A 22,259-nucleotide genomic window follows, 5' to 3' on the forward strand; every position below is an offset into this window, starting at 1 on the left:
TGAAGGCTCCTTCCAGCTCTGCCTCCACCGCTCACCGCTACTACAGCACTCACGGTATGCGCTGAAGATCTTGATTGCTGTGTGCGTTTCACCTGAGAGACCTATCCCTGCTACCTTTAATCATCCAGTATCAATTACCTAGTGACTTTCTCTGCCACTGCACTGTGCCCGAAGATTCCCCTCCCGCAAGGGAGAGGGCTAAGTGACTGTCCTTGCCTGCATCCTTAAGACTGTGTCTGCTTACATCTACATAGTGCTGGTGTACAACTTGCTATCTACTGGACTGAGTTCTGCTGCTGTTACCACTGCTGTCATTGTCTGGCTCCGCCAGCACCTGTGCTGTTCTGTGCTGCTTGTTTAATACAAACTACTTTCACGTATACCTGTGTCTGTGACTCTATCATCTAGCCACTGTCTTCATAGAAACCTACTATACATCATTACAGGATATACAAGCCACCAATATGGAGACCGCAGGTGTAGAGTCCCTGGAGAAACGTGTAAGCAAGCAGCTTGCTTTGATACGGCAGGATGTGGCAGGCATTAGGACCCAGCTGGACACGCTGGAGCAACGTATCGAACACAACGCCGGGGCAGCAGAGGCACAGTTGCAACGACTGGCAAATCGGATTACGGCGCTGGAACAAGCAGCTCCTCTTCAGGGTGATCGTGTTCTGGCGTTGGAGCAAGCGATTCCTATGCAGCTCGATCGGATTGCTGCTCTGGAACAGGCCCCAGCCGCGCAGGTAGCAGGTGCTGCCCGGGATACTACACCGACCTTCCCGAAGCTTCCACCCTTCCGGTTCGCTGGTGAGAGGGATAAATTCCGAGGATTTTTGAACCAGTGCCGGATCTTCTTTGCTGCTCATGCCCCACAGTTCACTACTGAACGCTCCAAAGTTCTGACTATAGTCATGCTGCTGTCGGGTAAGGCGCTCGCGTGGGCCAACCCTTTGATTGAGACCGACGACCCTCTGCTTAACTCTATGGACAATTTCATTGCCGCAATGACGCAGATGTTTGATGACCCGAACCGAGCTAATACTGCTGAGACGACGCTGCTGACCCTTCGGCAGGGGAAGCGTTCGGTGCTGGAGTATGCATTGGACTTCCGTAGATGGGCTTTAGACACCACCTGGAACGGGGCAGCCAAGCAGGCCATCTTCCGCAGGGGATTGTCTACGGCAGTTAAGGATGAACTGGCACGCGGGGACTCGCCCGTGCTTCTTGGGGACTTCATCAATCACTGCATCCGAATTGACAATCGACTCTCCGAGCGCAGACAGGAGTGCTGGTCTGATCTACGGTTTAATAACACTGTTCCGTTCTCTTCTCCCTCCAGAGATGTCACCAGCAGGAGGAATCCCGAGCCCGAGCCCGAACCGATGCAGGTGGATGCCGTACGTAGAGATCCTCCTGATGCCCGCAAGGAGCATCGCTTTAAGGAAAACCTGTGCTTCTACTGCGGGGGGACCGGTCACTTCATCTCCGAGTGTCCAGTCAGGAGACGTAAGACGGCTGCAGCTATCATTGATTGTAACTCCGAGGCGGGGGAGTCCTGCGTCCTAGATCTGAACAATTCGGGGGGCAGAGACAATCAGAGAGACCTGGACTTTGCCGATATGAATTCGCTGGCATCTCTTCCATTGAACGCAGTGGTGATCTCGATGACATCCGTCGTTTCCCCCTACTTCGCTACTAAGAAGAATTCCCACTATTACCTATCCTTGAGGGTCTGCTTCCAGGGTCGGTGTGTCGAGAGCGCCGCCATGTTGGACTCCGGGGCCAGTGGGAACTTCATGGATTTCGCGTTTGCAAGGAAGCATGGAATCAGGGCAGTGAAGAGGGAGTCGTCAGTCTTGATGGAGACAGTAGACGGGTCGCCACTTACATCTGGAACGGTAACCATGGAGACTGAGTCGGTGAAGGTATGCATTGGAGAGGAACATGTGGAACATTTGTCCTTTTTACTAATATCTTCTCCTCACTTCCCTATTATCCTGGGGTTACCTTGGCTCCAGGTTCAGAATCCTCGCATCAACTGGGAGACCAGGGAAGTGCAGTTCCCTCCAAGTTCTAACAGCAACCCCGCTATTCCTAAGGTCGCTGCTATCCCCAAGGTAGTAGCTACGACTGAGGGACAATTACCACCGGAGTATCAGGATCTGGCAGAGGTATGTGACAAGAAGAGGGCAGATATGTTACCTCCCCACCGGCCTTATGATTGCCCGATAGAACTGGTATCTGGGGCGGAGATCCCATTCGGGCGTATTTACCCTTTGTCTGGTCCTGAATTAAAGGCCTTGAAGGACTTCATCGACGAGAATCTCGCCAAGGGCTTCATCCGACCGTCTACTTCTCCTGCGGGTGCACCAATCTTCTTCGTGAAGAAAAAGGACGGGGGTCTGCGTCCTTGCATGGACTACCGTGATTTAAACAAGGTAACGGTCATGAATCGGCACCCGCTACCCTTAATCTCTGAACTACTGGAGAGGGTGAAGCAGGCTAAGATATTCACCAAACTGGATCTTCGGGGAGCCTACAATCTCGTGAGAATTCGGTCTGGAGATGAGTGGAAGACGGCCTTCCGCTGCCGTTATGGACACTTCGAGTCACGGGTCATGCCGTTCGGACTACGAAATGCTCCTGCAACCTTTCAGCATTTTGTTAATGACATTTTCCGAGATGTGCTTGATGTATTTATGGTTGTGTATCTCGATGACATTTTAATCTTTTCCAGTGATCTCGAGGAACATCGGCTCCACGTGAGGACAGTGCTGCAACGCCTGCTGCATAACCATCTTTACATCAAATTGGAGAAATGCGAGTTCCACAGGGCAACAGTGCAGTTCCTCGGTTATGTCATCTCTCCACAGGGTCTCCAGATGGACGATCAAAAGACCAGAGCGATCCAGGAGTGGCCAGTGCCAGGATCGGTGAAAGAAGTTCAGAGGTTTGTGGGATTCGCCAACTTCTATAGGCGCTTCATCCGTAACTTCTCTGAGATTGTGGCACCCATCACCCAACTGACTAAGAAGGGGGTACCGTTCCGGTGGACTCCGCAAGCCCAGGAGGCGTTCACACAGCTGAAGGACAAATTTGTGTCGGCTCCCATCTTAAGACATCCAGACCCAGACCTGAGCTTTACTCTTGAGGTGGACGCATCGGATGTCGCCATCGGCGCAGTGTTGTCACAGAGAGGAGGTGAGAAGGCAGTTCTTCATCCTTGTGCCTTTCTTTCTCAGAAGCTATCCCCGGCGCAGAAGAACTATGACGTAGGGAACAAGGAGTTACTGGCAATTGTGACGGCGTTCAAGGAGTGGAGACACTTGCTGCTGGGGTCCTCAACTCCGATTACAGTTCTTACCGACCACCGAAACTTGGAATTCATGCAGTCCGTAAGATGTTTGAACCCACGTCAGGCACGTTGGAGCTTGTTTCTAAACCAATTCAACTTCATCATCTCCTACAGGTCGGGGGCACGGAATGGTAAGGCAGATGCGCTATCTAGGATTGCTGCTCCTGAGGAAGTGATTGAGTCATCTCCTAGTACTGTTGTGTCTCCCGCTCATTTCATCTCTGCAATCCATCATCAGGATCTTCTGTCTGAGATCAAAGCAGCATACGCAGCAGATCCGTTGCTAAGGCAACCTACCCCCGAAGTAAGCCTAAATTTCAGTGGAGGAGTGTGGTTACAGGAGAATCGGCTGTATGTACCAGAGGTGACAAGACTTGAAGTCCTCCGACTGATCCATGATTCTAAGATTGGGGGACATCGTGGAATAGCGAAGACCCAAGAGTTCCTGGCTCGGTACTTCTGGTGGCCTTCGTACCGGAAGGACGTGGAGGGATACGTGTCATCCTGCGAGGTATGTGCTCGGTTCAAGACGCCTCGTGCGTCGCCTTCCGGGTTGTTACAACCCTTGCCTATACCATCTCGTCCCTGGAGATCCATCTCAATGGACTTTATTGTTGAACTACCGGTCTCCAAGGGTAAGAACACCATTCTAGTGGTCGTGGACCGCCTCACTAAGGCAGCACAATTTATCCCTTGCGCTGGATTACCCACAGCAAAACAGACTGCAGACTTGTTGATTCAAGAGGTGGTCCGTCTGCACGGAGTCCCGGATGAGGTGATCTCGGATCGTGGGGTGCAGTTCACGTCTAGGTTCTGGAGGTGTTTCTGCGCGGCTCTGGATATTAGAGTAAGTCTGTCTTCGGCTTACCATCCACAGACCAATGGACAGACGGAACGTACGAATCAGACCCTGGAGCAGTACCTCCGTTGCTACTTAAGTCATCTGCAGGACGATTGGGTAGATCTGCTTCCCCTGGCAGAGTTCACATATAACAACTCGCAGCACTCCTCGACTAAACAGTCACCGTTCTTTGCTAATCAGGGTTACCACCCAAGCATCTTGCCGCAGTTCCCCAAGGAGGCTGCAGTGCTTGCTGTGTCTGACCATCTTTCTTTCTTACAGCAGAATTTGGAAGCTCTGAAGACCACCTTGACGACAGCGCAGGAGAGGTATAAGAGAGCAGCAGATCGTACCAGGAGGCCGGCTCCGGTGTATAGGGTGGGAGATACGGTCTGGTTGTCTACCAAGAATCTGAGGGTGAGGGCACCGACTGTCAAGCTTGGGCAGAAGTTTGTAGGGCCATACAAGATCGTGGCTCTAGTGAATTCGGTAGCGGTGCGTCTGAAATTACCCCCTGCCTGGAAGGTTCACCCGGTGTTCCATGTTTCCCTACTAAAGCCAGTTGTACCAAATTCCTTCCCAGGGCGTACTTCCTCTCCTCCAGCTCCAGTGCTCGTTGATGGACATGAACAATATGTCGTGGAGAAGATTCTGGATTCACGGATCTTCAGAAGGAAGCTGCAATACCTGGTCAAGTGGCAAGGATACTCTGTCGAGGAGAATTCCTGGGAACCAGTGGAGAATATCTGTGCTCCGCGGCTGCTGGAGCAGTTTCATCTAAGGTACCCGGACAAGCCTGGTCGAAGATTGTCCGGAGGACATTCTTTAAGGGGGGAATAATGTAAGCATCGTTTCTATTCTGCTGTGTTCCGGACTTTGCCCTTACTGTTGCCCTTAAGCCTGGCTTCATTCGGCCATACTGGTTCCTGTGACATCACTGCCTGTTGGTCCCGCCCGCCGGGTTTAAATAGCTTTCCTGGACGTGACTACCTTGCTTGTATATCTCGTCCTGTACCTGATCTGCTAGCTGGGAGTTGCACGCTGTGCTACCTCCTTCCTTCCTGCTGAATCCACCTGGATTACCTGCTGCCTAACTGCCGCCGCCTGGACCTTCTGACGGTGTCTGCCTGAAGGCTCCTTCCAGCTCTGCCTCCACCGCTCACCGCTACTACAGCACTCACGGTATGCGCTGAAGATCTTGATTGCTGTGTGCGTTTCACCTGAGAGACCTATCCCTGCTACCTTTAATCATCCAGTATCAATTACCTAGTGACTTTCTCTGCCACTGCACTGTGCCCGAAGATTCCCCTCCCGCAAGGGAGAGGGCTAAGTGACTGTCCTTGCCTGCATCCTTAAGACTGTGTCTGCTTACATCTACATAGTGCTGGTGTACAACTTGCTATCTACTGGACTGAGTTCTGCTGCTGTTACCACTGCTGTCATTGTCTGGCTCCGCCAGCACCTGTGCTGTTCTGTGCTGCTTGTTTAATACAAACTACTTTCACGTATACCTGTGTCTGTGACTCTATCATCTAGCCACTGTCTTCATAGAAACCTACTATACATCATTACAGACGCCTACGTAGGCATCATGCTATAAATAGCCCCCCTGCGGGTCGGGTGACCAGGGTCACTGAAAGGTCACCCGACCCGCACACAAAGGACACTCTACAGTTAATCCCTGGGGGCGTGGCTTAGCCCCCACGTGCCTACGATCGCTCTGATTGGCTGTTAAAAGTGAAACAGCCAATCAGAGCGATTTGTAATATTTCACCAATGAAATTTGGTGAAATATTACAATCCAGCCATGGCCGATGCTGCAATAGCATCGGACATGGCTGGACACCGACCCCCGACCCCCCCACACACCGACTGGCGGGGCCGATCGGCCCCCGCCACCGATGGACGGCGGCGATCGTTCGCCGCCGTCATCATTTGCTCCCCCTCCCCTTCCTATCGCTCCCTCCCACCTTCCGATCCCCCCAGGACCTCCGATCGTGCTCCCGGTGTCCCGCCGTGGCTCCCGGCGTCCGAATCATGGGCGCCGCCATCTTGCAAAATGGCGGGCGCATGCGCAGTGCGCCTGCCATTGTCCAAGATGGCGGCGCCCATGAATTTGCCGGTTGCCCGTTCATTTTTCATTTTGATCACTGTGATACACTCTCACAGTGATCAAAATGCAAAAAAAAGTAAATACACCCCCCTTTTATCACCCCCATAGCCAGGCGCAAATAATAAAATAAAAAAAATATTTTTTTTTCCATTTAGGGTTCGAACTAGGGTTAGGGTTGGAATTAGGGTTAGGGTTGGAATTAGGGTTACAGATAGGGTTAGGGTTAGAAATAGGGTTAGGGCTAGAATTAGGGTTAGGGTTGGAATTAAGGTTAAAATTAGGGTTAGGGTTAAAATTAGGGTTAAAATTAGGGTTAGGGTTGGAATTAGGGTTAGGGCTAGAATTAGGGTTAGGGCTGGAATTAGGGTTAGGGTTGGAATTAGGGTTACGGCTGGAATTAGGGTTAGGGCTGGAATTAGGGTTAAGGCTGGAATTAGGGTTAGGGCTGGAAATAGGGTTAGGGGTGGGTTGGGATTAGGGTTAGGCTTGTAGTTAGGGTTAGAGTTGGGATTAGGGTTAGGGGTGTGTTGGCGTTAGGGTTGTGGTTAGGGTTATTATTAGGGTTGGGTTAGGGGTGTGTTGGGGTTAGAGTTGGAGTTAGAATTGAGGGGTTTCCACTGTTTAGGCACATCACGGGGTCTCCGAACGCGACATGGCGCCACGATTTATTCCAGCCAATTTTGCGTTCAAAATGTCAAACAGCACTCTCTCCATTCCGAGCCCCGATGTGTGCCCAAACAGTGGTTTACCCCCACATATGGGGTATCAGCGTACTCAGAAAAAATTGCACAACAACTTTGGGGGTCTAATTTCTCCTGTTACCCTTGGGAAAATAAAAAATTGGGGGCTAAAAAAATGATTTTTGTGAAAAAAAATGATTTTTTTTTGTTTTCACGGCTCTGAGTTATAAACTTCGGTGAAGCACTTGGGGGTTCAAAGTGCTCATCAAACATCTAGATAAGTTCCTTGGGGGTCTAGTTTCCAAAATGGGGTCACTTGTGGGGGGTTTCCACTGTTTAGGCACATCAGGGGCTCTGCAAATGTAACATGATGCCCGCAGACCATTCCATCAAGTCGGTATTTCAAAACGTCACTACTTCCCTTCCGAGCCCCGATGTGTGCCCAAACAGTGGTCCCCCCCCACACATGGGGTACCAGCGTACTCAGTACAAACTGGACAACAACTTTTGTGGTCCAATTTCTCCTGTTAGCCTTGTGAAAATAAAAAATAGCGGGCTAAAAAACCATTTTTGAGGAAAAAAAATTATTTTTTTATTTTCACTTTTCTGCGTCATAAACTTATGTGAAGCACTTGGGGTTTCAAAGTCCTCACCACACATCTAGATAAGTTCCTTGGGTGGTCTAGTTTCCAAAATGGGGTCATTTGTGGGGGGTTTCCACTGTTTAGGCACATCAGGGGCTCTGCAAACGTAACATGACGCCCGCAGACCATTCCATTAAGTCGGTATTTCAAAATGTCACTACTTCCCTTCCGAGCCCCGATGTGTGCCCAAACAGTGGTCCCCCCCACATATGGGGTACCAGCGTACTCAGGACAAACTGGACAACAACTTTTGGGGTCGAATTTATCCTGTTAACCTTGTGAAAATAAAAAATTGCGGGCTAAAAAATCATTTTTTGAGGAAAAAAAAAGATTTTTTATTTTCACGGTTCTGCGTTATAAACTTCTGTGAAGCACTTGGGGGTTCAAAATGCTCACCACTATCTAGATAAGTTCCTTGGGTGGTCTAGTTTCCAAAATGGGGTCATTTGTGGGGGGTTTCCACTGTTTAGGCACATCAGGGGCTCTGCAAACGTAACATGACGCCCGCAGACAATTCCATCAAGTCGGTATTTCAAAACGTCACTACTTCCCTTCCGAGCCCCGATGTGTGCCCAAACAGTGGTCCCCCCACACATATGGGGTACCAGCGTACTCAGGACAAACTGTACAACAACTTTTGGGGTCGAATTTATCCTGTTAACCTTGTGAAAATAAAAAATTGCGGGCTAAAAAATCATTTTTTGAGGAAAAAAATAGATTTCTTATTTTCACGGTTCTGCGTTATAAACTTCTGTGAAGCACTTGGGGGTTCAAAGTGCTCACCACACATCTACATAAGTTCCTTGGGGGTCTAGTTTCCAAAATGGGATCACTTGTGGGGGGTTTCCACTGTTTAGCCACATCAGGGGCTCTGCAAACGTAACATGACGCCCGCAGACCATTCCATCAAGTCGGTATTTCAAAACATCACTACTTCCCTTCTGAGCCCCGACGTGTGCCCAAACAGTGGTCCCTCCCCACATATTGGGTACCAGCGTACTCAGGACAAACTGGACAACAACTTTTGGGGTCCAATTTCTCCTGTTACTATTGTGAAAATAAAAAATAGCGGGCTAAAAAAATCATTTTTTGAGGGAAAAAAAATATTTTTATTTTCACAGCTCTGCGTTATACACTTCTGTAAAGCACCTGGGGGTTCAAAGTGCTCACTATGCATCTAGATAACTTCCTTAGGGGGTCTAGTTTCCAAAATGGGGTGATATGTGGGGGAGCTCCAAAGTGTAGGCAGACAGGGCCTCTACAAACACGACATGGTGTCCGCTAACGATTGGAGCTAATTTTCCATTCAAAAAGTCAAATGGCGCTCCTTCCCTTCTGAGCCCTGCCGTGCGCCCAAACAGTGGTTCCCCCCCACATATGGGGTGCCACCATACTCAGGACAAACTGAACAGCAACTTTAGGGGTCCAATTTATCCTGTTACCCTTGTGAAAATAAAAAATAGCGGGCTAAAAAATCATTTTTGAGGAAAAAAAATGATTTTTTATTTTCATGGCTCTGCGTTTATAAACTTCTGTGAAGCACTTGGGGGTTCAAAGTGCTCACTACACATCTAGATAAGCTCCTTGGGGGGTCTAGTTTCCAAAATGGGGTCACTTGTGGGGGGTTTCTACTGTTTAGGCACATCAGGGGCTCTGCAAACGCAACATGATGCCCGCAGAACATCCCATCAGTCTGCATTCCAAAATTGCGCTCCTTCCCTTCTGAGCTCTCCCATGCGCCCAAACAGTGGTTTCCCCTGACATATGGGGTATCAGTGTACTCAGGACAAATTACACAACAACTTTTGTGGTCCAATTTCTCCTGTTAGCCTTGTGAAAATAAAAAATAGCGGGCTAAAAAACCATTTTTGAGGAAAAAAAATTATTTTTTTATTTTCACTTTTCTGCATCATAAACTTATGTGAAGCACTTGGGGTTTCAAAGTCCTCACCACACATCTAGATAAGTTCCTTGGGTGGTCTAGTTTCCAAAATGGGGTCATTTGTGGGGGGTTTCCACTGTTTAGGCACATCAGGGGCTCTGCAAACGTAACATGACGCCCGCAGACAATTCCATCAAGTCGGTATTTCAAAACGTCACTACTTCCCTTCGAGCCCCGATGTGTGCCCAAACAGTGGTCCCCCCCCACATATGGGGTACCAGCGTACTCAGGACAAACTGTACAACTTTTGGGGTCGAATTTATCCTGTTAACCTTGTGAAAATAAAAAATTGCGGGCTAAAAAATCATTTTTTGAGGAAAAAAATAGATTTCTTATTTTCACGGTTCTGCGTTATAAACTTCTGTGAAGCACTTGGGGGTTCAAAGTGCTCACCACACATCTAGATAAGTTCCTTGGGGGTCTAGTTTCCAAAATGGGATCACTTGTGGGGGGTTTCCACTGTTTAGCCACATCAGGGGCTCTGCAAATGTAACATGACGCCCGCAGACCATTCCATCAAGTCGGTATTTCAAAACATCACTACTTCCCTTCTGAGCCCCGACATGTGCCCAAACAGTGGTCCCTCCCCACATATTGGGTACCAGCGTACTCAGGACAAACTGGACAACAACTTTTGGGGTCCAATTTCTCCTGTTACTATTGTGAAAATAAAAAATAGCGGGCTAAAAAAATCATTTTTTGAGGAAAAAAAAAAATATTTTAATTTTCACAGCTCTGCGTTATACACTTCTGTAAAGCACCTGGGGGTTCAAAGTGCTCACTATGCATCTAGATAACTTTCTTAGGGGGTCTAGTTTCCAAAATGGGGTGATATGTGGGGGAGCTCCAAAGTGTAGGCAGACAGGGCCTCTACAAACACGACATGGTGTCCGCTAATGATTGGAGCTAATTTTCCATTCAAAAAGTCAAATGGCACTCCTTCCCTTCTGAGCCCTGCCGTGCACCCAAACAGTGGTTCCCCCCCACATATGGGGTGCCACCGTACTCAGGACAAACTGAACAGCAACTTTAGGGGTCCAATTTATCCTGTTACCCTTGTGAAAATAAAAAATAGCGGGCTAAAAAATCATTTTTGAGGAAAAAAAATGATTTTTTATTTTCATGGCTCTGCGTTTATAAACTTCTGTGAAGCACTTGGGGGTTCAAAGTGCTCACTACACATCTAGATAAGCTCCTTGAGGGGTCTAGTTTCCAAAATGGGGTCACTTGTGGGGGGTTTCTACTGTTTAGGCACATCAGGGGCTCTGCAAACGCAACATGATGCCCGCAGAACATCCCATCAGTCTGCATTCCAAAATTGCGCTCCTTCCCTTCTGAGCTCTCCCATGCGCCCAAACAGTGGTTTCCCCTGACATATGGGGTATCGGTGTACTCAGGACAAATTACACAACAACTTTTGTGGTCCAATTTCTCCTGTTAGCCTTGTGAAAATAAAAAATAGCGGGCTAAAAAACCATTTTTGAGGAAAAAATTTTTTTTTTTAATTTTCACTTTTCTGCGTCATAAACTTCTGTGAAGCACTTGGGGGTTCAAAGTCCTCACCACACATCTAGATAAGTTCCTTGGGTGGTCTAGTTTCCAAAATAGGGTCACTTGTGGGGGAGCTCTAATGTTTAGGCACATAGGGGCTCTCCAAACACGACATGGTGTCCACTAATGATTGGAGCTAATTTTCCATTCAAAAAGTCAAATGGTGCTCCTTCCCTTCGGGACCCTGCCGTGTGCCCAAACAGTGGTTTATGACCACATATGAGGTATCTGTGCACTCAGGAGAAATTGCCCAACAAATTTTAGGATCCATTTTATCCCATTGCCCATGTGAAAATGAAAAAACTGAGGCTAAAAGAAAATTTTTGTGAAAAAAAAGTCCTTTTTTTTTATGGATCAATTGGTGAAGCACCTGGCAGTTCAAAGTGCTCACTATGCATCTAAATAAGTTCCTTGGAGAGTCTAGTTTCCAAAATGGGGTCTCTTGTGGGGGAGCTCCAATGTTTAGGCGCACAGGGACTCTCCAAACGCGACATGGCAACCGCTAAATATTCCAGCATATTTTCCATTCAAAAAGTCAAATGACGCTCCTTCCCTTCTGAGCCCTGCCGTGCGCCCAAACAGTGGTTGATGACCACATATATGATGTATCGGTGTACTCAGGAGAAATTGCCCAACAAATTTTAGGATCCATTTTATCCTGTTGCCCATGTGAAAATGAAAAAATTGATGCTAAAAGAAATTTTTTATTGGAAAAATTAAAATGTTCATTTTTTCCTTCCACATTGCTTTAGTTGCTGTGAAGCACCTGAAGGGTTAATAATCTTCTTGAATATAGTTTTGAGTAGCTTGAGGGGTGCAGTTTTTAGAATGGTGTCACTTTGGGGTATTTTCTGCCATATAGACCCCTCAAAGTGACTTCAAATGTGAGGTGGTCCCTAAAAAAAATGGTTTTGTAAATTTTGTTGTAAAAATGAGAAATCGCTGGTCAACTTTTAACCCTTATAACTTCCCAACAAAAAAAAATTTTGTTTCCAAAATTGTGCTGATGTAAAGTAGACATATGGGAAATGTTATTTATTAACTATTTTGTGTCACATAACTCTCTGGTTTAACGGAATAAAAACTAAAAATGTGAAAATTGCGAAATTTTCAAAATTTTCGCCAAATTTCCGTTTTTTTCACAAATAAATGCAAACATTATTGACCTAAGTTTACCACTAACATGAAGCCAAATATGTCACGAAAAAACAATCTCAGAATCGCTAGGATCCGTTGAAGCGTTCCTGAGTTATTACCTCATAAAGGGACACTGGTCAATATTGCCAAAAATGGCCAGGTCATTAAGCTAGTTGTTACCGATGTTATATATTTATTTTTTTGGGGCCATTTATTGCTAGTCATTGACTGTTGCGTTATTTCAGCAACTTTCATGTGTTATGACCTCAATTATGTATGTGGTCCTTATGACCCATTGTCACTCTGATTGTAGGTAGGGGTGATTACCCTCTTTTGCTATCAGGATTGTCCTTTTCTTTTTTCACCTTAAATGTAATTATGAATGTTTGATATTCCCTTTTAATGTGATTAAATAAAGATTGTTCTTACTTTTTTCATATTCTCTTGCTGTGGTTTATGGCTACTCAATCCTTTTTTCTATTTGCATGACTAATGTGGATGCATTTTTTCAAGCCTTGGGGTTGTTGTATGATGAACCTAATGCTATTGATCAAGCTGAGAAAACCTTATTGGCATTGAACCAGGGTCAGGATTCTGCAGTTATACTGTCAAAAATTCCAAAAGTGGGCTGTCCTTACTACATGGAATGACGATGCATGCCTTAGCAGCTCTCTTTCGGAAGGGTTTATCAGAAACTGTAAAAGATGTTATGGTGGGATTTCCTGTTCTCTCTGGTCTTGATGATTCTATGTCATTAGCCATTCAAGTTGATCGGCGTTTACGTGAACGTAAAACTGCACGAGAGGCGTTGCCGCCTTTTGAACAAACGTCTGAACCCATGCAATGTGATAGGGTTTTGTCTAGGGCACAACGTCAGGAGTTTAGAAGGCGTAATAAGCTGTGTTTTTTTCTGTGGAGACGCCTCTCATACTATTTCTGTCTGCCCTAAACGAGAGAAACGTTTTGTGCACACATTTGCTGTGGGCAGTGTACAACCTAAGTTCCTTTTGGCAATTACTCTGATCTGTTCCTTATCCACATTTTCCGCTAAGGCTTTTGTAGATTCAGGAGCAGCTTTGAATCTGATGGATTTGGACTTTGCTAAACATTGTGGTTTTCCCATGATACCCCTGTGGACTCATATCCCTTTGAGGGGTATTGATGCTACGCCTTTGGTGGAGAATAAACTCCAGTTTTGGACCCAGGTGATAATGCGGGTCACCCCGGACCACCAAGAAAATTGTAAATTTTTGGTGCTGCACAATTTGCATGACACTATTGTTCTGGGTTTTCCCTGGTTGCAAACTCATAATCCTGTTTTGAATTGGAAATCTGTGTCTGTGGTAAGTTGGGGTTGTCAGTGTGTTCTTAGTGACACTCCTGTTTTCTCCACCTCTCCCCAGTCTCATGACATTCCTGATTATTTGGCTGATTTTTCTGATATATTTAGTGAGAGTAAGTCTGTGTCTTTGCCTCTTCATAGGAGTTATGACTGTGCCATTGAGTTAATGTCCGGGTGTAAATTTCCCAAGGGTCGGCTTTTCAACTTATCGGTACCCGAACATGATGCTATGCGATCTTATATCAAGGAGTCGTTGGAGAAGGGTCATATTAGATCATCCTCTTCACCCTTAGGTGCTGGTTTTTTTGTGACCAAGAAAGATGGTTCATTAAGGCCTTGTATTGACTATCGTTCCCTTAACAAAATCACGGTTAAATATCAGTACCCGTTACCCCTGATTTCTGATTTATTTTCCAGAGTTAAAAGTGCCTGCTGGTTTACCAAGCTTGACCTCAGGGGGGCGTATAATCTTATTCGCATCAAGCACGGGGATGAATGGAAGACGGCGTTTAATACTCCGGAGGGACATTTTGAGTACCTGGTGATGCCTTTTGGGCTCACTAATGCCCCTTCTGTCTTCCAATCCTTTATGGACGATATTTTCCGGGACTTTATGGATAAGTTTTTGATCATCTATCTGGATGATATTTTGATATTTTCCAGTGATTGGGATTCTCATGTGGAACATGTCTGGACTGTGTTCCGGATTTTGAGGGAAAATTCCCTGTATGTTAAGGGATCGAAATGCCTCCTTGGTGAACAGAGGATTTCATTTTTGGGATTTATTTTGTCTCCGTCGGCTATTGAAATGGACCCAGCCAAGGTACAGACCATTTATGATTGGGTTCAGCCCACTTCTTTGAAGGCTCTCCAGAAGTTTTTGGGTTTTGCTAATTTCTATCGTAAATTTATAGATAATTTTTCTGGGATTGTCAAACCACTGACTGATCTGACCAAGAAGGGCACTGATGTGGTGAATTGGTCTCCAGAGGCAGTCTCGGCATTTCAGGAGCTTAAGCGGAGATTCACTTCTGCTCCGATTCTACGGCAACCTGATGTCTCACTTCCATTTCAGGTGGAGGTAGATGCTTCTGAGATTGGTGCAGGAGCTGTTTTGTCCCAAAAAGATCCGGTGACTTCTAAAATGAATCCCTGTGCCTTTTCTTCGAAAATTCTCCCCATCTGAACGTAACTATGATGTGGGGAATCGGGAATTGTTGGCCATGAAATGGGCATATGAAGAGTGGAGACATTGGTTGGAAGGAGCTAGACATCAAGTTGTGGTCCTCACCTACCACAAGAATTTGATTTATCTTGAATCAGCCAAACGCTTGAATTCTAGACAGTCTAGGTGGGCCTTGTTTTTCACGCGTTTTAGTTTTGTGATCTCTTTTCTTCTGGGCATTAAGAATGTTAAGGCGGATGCCCTTTCTAGGAGCTTCTTTGCGGATTCTCTTATTGTGACCTAGCCTACTGCTATTCTAGGTGAGGGGGTAGTTCTTTCCGCCATCTCGCCCGATTTGAGACGTGCCCTGGAGGAATTTCAGGAGGACAAACCTGAGCGTTGCCCTATGGGAAAATTGTATGTTCCTGACCAGTGGAGGAAGAGAGTGATGTCTGAAATTCATTGCTCCGCATTGGCTGGTCATCCAGGTATTTTTGGTACCAGAGATTTGGTGAGTCAGTCTTTTTGGTGGCCTGCCTTATCTCGTGATGTCAGGAATTTTGTGCAGTCCTGTGGGACTTGTTCTTGGTCTAAACCCTGTTCTCGTTCTAGTGGGTTGTTGATGCCCCTGCCGGTGCCCAAGAGGCCATGGACCCATATCTCAATGAATTTTATTTCTGAAAATAAACAAATTGACCTGCGCTATAGGACTAAAGAAAATAAACAATGATAGAAACCAAATAGAGAAACAACCCACTCTAAAATATGCATGGATAAAATAAGTGTATATATAAAGTTATGGCATATACAGTATATATAATATATCGCTCACCAATAAAAGGCAGACCAATAGATGTGATGCAAATTAGTGGCTGTGACTGCTGCTCTTTGATAGAGGTGAGAAGATGCACGGCAAGTGTCTTAAGGTACTGTCACACTTAGCGATGTACCAGCGATCCCGACCAGCGATATGATGCGGTCAGGATCGCTGGTGCATCGCTAAGTGGTCGCTAGTGAGCTGCCACACAGGCAGATCTCACCAGCAACACAGCAGGGGTCGGGGGTCGCTACTTACCTGGCAGACGAGGCGATCCTGACGTCCTCCCGCCCGCGTCCACGCGTCCCTCGTCGTCACAGCAGGAAGCCCAGCAGGAAGCTGACGACGAGAAACGGTCCAGGACGTTCTCGCGCGATCAGCGATAACCAGCGGGGGAGCGGTCGGAGGTAAGTATCACACATAGCGATATCGCTATAACGTCACAAAAAACAGTGACATTATAGCGATATTGCTAGCGATATCGCTTAGTGTGACAGGCCCTTTTTTTCCAAGTAAGCTGTGCTCCTTAACAATGCAAATGCAAATGACATCTTGTGAAAGCTGGAGGGAGTGAGCGCTTCTAACAATAGTTTGAAGCCAAATAAGCTCCAAGGCAGTGTTGAAACCCAGCACAGGGAGTGAACTGCAGAGAGACAGACACTGGCTGACACAGAGTGGGGGGAGGGCGGGAGATTAGAAGTGCAAGGTAAAAGCAGGGAAGCTTCGTCCGAAAGCGTCCCTGTATACCCGCTTAGAAACAGCCGCCCGAAAGTATCTGAGCGTGTGACGTCACAGCCTGTACAGGGCAGCACAAGGATCAAGAAGCTAATCAACGCGTTTCAAAGGCCTAAGCTGCCTTCTTCATCAGGGTGCCTGTGATCCTGGGGTGACGCCCATAAATACCCTCATTGACTGCTGCATTAACCCTTACCGTGCCTCAGTGAAATTAGCACCATGGAAATGGAGTAAACCACCCATTTCCTAAAGTAACAATAACATTTGGGAAGGCTGGGAATTTACAAATTGTTATAATATAATAATAAATTAAAAATGCTTTATTATAAATACTCACTAAAAACAGTTAAAAATAGAATGTAATTAGAATTGCACAAAAGGCATAAAAAACATCACTCCAAACACATATATGTGAATATATAATTGTATACATATGCATGCGTCCAAAAATTGTGAGTAATAAACACAAAATAAATAGTAACAGTTGAACTAACAAAGGGCGCACTGACCATCTAAAATATTTAGCAGGTACACATAATTCCAGTAAGATGAGTTAATGTACATAGTTGTATCTACATTCCAAAGAAAAACAAATTAATTGACTACGATAGCTAAAAGCCAGGTGTGAGTAAATGCATAAGCGTCTAAAAAATTAATTATAAACTAAAAGTAACCGTAGAATATGTATTTAGAGTTTTAATTAAATATATTAAGTATAGAAAATAAAATGCCTATGGGCATGAACAAACACCAGCGCACGATTATGGAGTACAATGAGTTACTGGAAAGCAAAAATCTCCAGTTCCTGATTAAGACCTTTTGGAGCCAAGCAGTCAAGAGCATAGATCCATTTAGACTCAGCTCTTGACATAGCTTTGATGAAATCACCACCTCTAGGATTCTGATGCACCTTCTGAATACCATAGAAAACTGCACCTTTCGCTGATTGATTGTGGAAGTCTCTAAAATGACGTGATAACGGATGTCCATCAAAGCCCTTTTTTATATTGGCAAGGTGCTCTTTTATACGTATCATAAGTTTTCTTTTAGTACGTCCCACATACAACTTGCCGCAAGGGCATTCAATGATGTAGATAACCCCCGTGGTATAGCAGGAAAGGATAGCAGGATTTTATTTGATCTTCCTGTCTCTCACAGAATGACTGTTATCTGGTTGATTTGTGATAGATTTTCTAAGATGGTCCATCTTGTACCACTCCCAAAGTTGCCATCATCTTCAGAGTTGGTGCCCTTGTTTTTACAACAGGTGGTTCGGTTGCATGGGATTCCTGAGAACATTGTGTCGGACAGAGGAGTCCAGTTTGTTTTCAGATTTTGGAGAACTTTTCGTTCCAATCTGGGAATTCAGTTATCTTTCTCCTCTGCGTTTCATCCGCAGACCAATGGGCAGACTGAGAGAACAAATCAGACTTTGGAGTCCTATTTGAGATGTTTTATATCTGCTGATCAGGATGACTGGGTCTCATTTTTGCCCTTGGCCAAATTCGCGCTAAACAATAGAACTAGTTCTGCCACTTTGATGTCTCCCTTTTTCTGTAACTTTGGGTTTCATCCTCGATTTTCTTCAGAGCAAGTGGAATCTTCGACCTGCCCAAGTGTGGACACTGTGGTAGAGAGAATGCAGCAGATTTGGGACCAAGTGGTGGATAAGTTGTCCCTCTCTCAGGAAAAAGCCCAACAGTTTTCCAACCGGCATAGGACCATTGGTCCCTGGTTTAAATTGGGTGATATGGTTTGGTTGTCGTCAAAGAATATTTCTATGAAGGTTGCGTCTCCAAAGTTCAAGCCAAGATTCATTGGACCTTATAACATTTTGGAGATTATAAATCCTGTTTCTTTTCGATTGGCTTTTCCAGTTACGTTTAAGATCCATAACATGTTTCATAAATCTCTGTTGAAGAGGTTTGTGGAGCCAGTAGTTCCTATGGCGGCACCTCCTGACCCTGTATTGGTTAAAGGCAAAGTGGAATATGAGGTAGAGAAAATATTGGATTCTCATTTGGCTAGATGGAGACTCCAGTACTTGGTCAAATGGAAGGGTTATGGCCAGGAGGATAATTCTTGGGTCTCTGCTTCTGACATTCATGCCGATAGATTGGTTCGTGCTTTTCAACGGGCCAATCCTGATTGGCCTGGTGGCGTGGATGAGGGTTCGGTGACCCCTCCTCAAGGGGGGGTACTGTTGTGAATTCACTTTCTGGCCTACCTCTGGTTGCTAGTGAAGGTAGTGGAACTGGTTGTATTGACAGAGGGGTCGCGAGTTCTCTTTCCGGGCTCCCTCTGGTGGTTACAGGAGGAAATGGATCTGATCTAATTAACAGAGGCCTGCCACCTGATAATGAGGACGATTGGACATCTGGAGTTTTTGACTGGATTTAAGACAGCCGACTCCCTCTATCCCTGCTGGTGATTTTTTCCTGCCTCCTGAGGTCTTAGTTTCCAGTTCAGTCCCTGCATGCTCAAGCTAAGTGTTCTTTGCTATTGTTCACATTTGATTTGGTTTTGTCTATTCAATTTTGTGTGGTCAGCCAGCCCCGGCTGGGGCTGTGATGGATTTTCATCCTTGTTACTGCTTGTGCCAGATTGTTTTTGTCCCTTATTAGATTGGCCTCTTTTTGCTCTGCTTTCAGAATATGCCAGAGTGCTGATATAGTGGGCGAAGTTTAGTGACTTTAGTATTTTTCTATCAGACGTGTTGGACATTTTTTGCAGGGTTTTTTGCGTGATTGCAGACAGTGTCTTTCCTGTCCTGTCTAGTTAGTGTGGGCCCCATCATTTGCTCAGCCTATTTTCCTACCTGCGTTTGTGTTTTCATCTTGTCTCACCGACAATATATGTTTGGGGCCTATCTATTGCTTTGGCGTCTGCTCTGGGGCAGTTTAAATTTCCCCTTTCTTGCTTTAGGCTTATTTAGTTCTCCGGCTGTGTCGAGTTTTTGAGATGTTTTGTAGCAATCAGGAGATGTGGTCGGAATATCTACCATTAGCGGAGTTTGCTCTCAATAATCATCATACGTCTTCTTCGGCTGGGTGGTCTCCTTTTTTCTGTTGTACTGGGAATCATCCATCTTTCGGTCCTTTTTCTAGGATTGGGGCAGCGGTGCCTGAGGAGGAGAGTTTTTCTGGAAATTTGGAAAGGGTTTGGACCAGTGTAATGCCATAATCTGAATCAGGCGAATAGGAGGTCTGTAATGTATAATGATTTGACCTGTCTCTTTAAGAAAGAAAATCTTGTGACTGGAAGGTTATAAACAGAAAGTGGATTGGGAGAGTTTCAGTTTCAGTTTAGCATGAGAAGAGAAATGTTATGCTGTGTGCTGGAGGAAGAAAGAGAAGAATAAAATACAGTTAAAGCGTTCTCTCTTGAATTTCTTATACCGTGTGGACATTACAAGATCTAAGAAATATTTTGACAAGAAAAGAAGGGAGGCGAGGTTTGTTGTTGGGGATATGGTTTGGTTGTCCTCTAAGAATCTGTGTTTAAAAATCCCTTCCAAAAAATTGGGGCCTAAGTTTGTTGGACCCTTCAAAGTGGTTCAGATTGTCAACTCGGCAGCGGTCAGATTGGACATTCCTTCATCCTGGAAAATTAATTCAGTTTTTCATGTATCTTTGCTGAAGAAAGTTGACACGCCTGATAAGGTGGCTATGCCGTCTGCTCCTCAAATTGATGAGGACTGTGAGTTTGAGATTTCACGCATTCTTGATTCCAGGTGGCACAGAGGAGGCTTACAGTATTTTGTGTCCTGGAAGGGTTTCAGTCCCGAGGACAATTCCTGGCTGAAAGCTGTGGACGTCTCAGCCTCAAGATTAATTAAGGTTTTTCACAGGAGATTTCCGAATAAGGCTTGGCCTAGAGGATCCGGGGGATCCTCGTTAAAGGGGAGGTACTGTTAGAATCTGCTCAGTTTGTGACTATGAGCCATTTTTTTGTAGTGTTCTGGCTGCTGGTCTTTTTCCCCTGGTGCTGGGTTTGCCTTTGGTTAGGTGATTGCATCACCCTTTATTAGCCTGCACCTGTCTCCCATTTCTTGCTGGACAACAGTGTTAATCCACTTGAAGTCTGGCTTGGAGCCTTGCTTTGCTTTCTGTTTGTTTAATTAGTGCAGTTCTGGGACCTCTGGTTCTGCTAGTCTTAGTTTCTGTTTTCAGCCTTCTTTGTGTTTTCTGTTAGGAGGTGACCCGTTTTTGTACCCAGTCCTTATATCTTTCAGGGACCCCCTTCCCCTATCTATAGGTCTTCGCTTGAGATTAGCCTAGGATCGTCGGTGGGTCTATTCACAAGGAATGGGTCGCCCACTCCATCGTAGGGCATCAGCCTAGTCGCAGTGCAGGGTCAGTTTTCCCTCTCCTACCCTAGTCCTGTGCTGCAGAACCGTAACACTAGCGTGGAGAAGTACCGGGCTTTCCATAGTGCCAACAGGGACTCCTCTATCCTCGGCAATGGATATGAGTTTCGTACCGTACAAGCGTAGAGCTGGCGGTAGTCCACACAGAAGCGTAAGGATCCGTCCTTTTTCCACACCAAAACTTTGGGGGCAGCCCATGGGCTCTGACTCTCACGAATCACTCCTTTCTTCAACATCTGTGATAGCATCCCTTTCACTTTCTGATACATCTGTGGGGGTATCTGGCGATACCGTTCCCAGATTGGTGCCGCATCCCCAGTGTGTATCTCGTGGGTGATGGCCGTGGTGCGCCCAAAGTCATCTTCATCTTTGGTGAACACTTCCTGGTATTTTCCTAACAAGGCCTCCACCCGGGGAACCTGCTGAGGGGTCAGTTCTGAGAGCTCTGCCCGCATGTGTTCCAGTATCCGTCTCCCTTCCTGCAGCAATCTGGGGTCTGGGGCTGCCTCTGCCTTGACGGTCACCAGCCACGGGTCTTCTGGCTTTGCAGTCAGCTGTACTGTCTCCGATGGGACTAGCTCGTCCGGCATACCCAGGATATGGGCAACTTCACTCCTGGGGGGCAAAGTTGCATCAGTCTCCCCCAAATTCACAGAGCATACGAGGACAGTGCCATCCCGCACAGTAGCCAAGATCCGTGCGACCAATATCCCCGACGGCAGCAGGTCAGCTTTGCTGAGTTCAACTTGTACCTCCACCCCCTCCAGGAGAATACCAGCTCCAACAGGCAGGGGGAGCACGGTCTGTCCAGGGGGCAACACTCGATTGATGGAGGTGGGTGCGATGACCTTGCTGAGTTCCTTCCTGTCGCTGTATGCTTCTCGGACCTGAGCTGTCTGTATCAGCTGTTGGAAGACCCGTATCTGAGGGGTCTGGTTGCTACATTGTCGCAGGAACTGCTCTGGGGACTCACTGAAGAGAAGACTCCTGAGATCTTTAAGCACATTCATGCCTATGGTTACGGTATGGTCTTTAGCTGTTTCTCCATCTACCAGCACTACTCCTCTTCTCCCCTCATCTCTTTCGCAGACCTCTATGTTCATCCATACCACCCCTGCGACCGGGATTGGTAAGTAGTTGGCAGCCGTGAGCTTGATCACTGGCCCCCATTCTGGCCGCAGTGCTTCCGCGAAGTGTCGGAAATATCTTACGGGCATCGTGGTCACTTGGGAGTCGGTGTCTATCAGGCACCGCACTGCTCTTCCATTGGTTTTGGCCCAGACCAAGGGGCACGTGGAAACAAGGCTGGTGGGACTTTTGCTACTCCTCAAATTTTCATGCTCTGGGCGGCGTCCCTCGGGCTCGGAGCCACCTAGTTTAACGTATGGTGTGGGGATGGTCGGCTCCGCCGGGGACACCACCGGGCAATGTGGCCTGGTTCTCCGCAGGTATAGCACGTAAGGGAGCTTCTCCTCTGGGTAGCACCAGTCTCGCGTTGGGGGGCAACTTCTCTGTCTCGTACTAGAGAGCCGGACTCTACCTCCAGAGTTCTTTTTGATGTTGCT

The sequence above is a fragment of the Dendrobates tinctorius genome, unplaced genomic scaffold, assembly GCF_039654945.1.
Source record: "Dendrobates tinctorius isolate UK_male_01 unplaced genomic scaffold, ASM3965494v1 ptg000019l, whole genome shotgun sequence".
NCBI classification, from domain to species: Eukaryota; Metazoa; Chordata; class Amphibia; order Anura; family Dendrobatidae; genus Dendrobates; species Dendrobates tinctorius.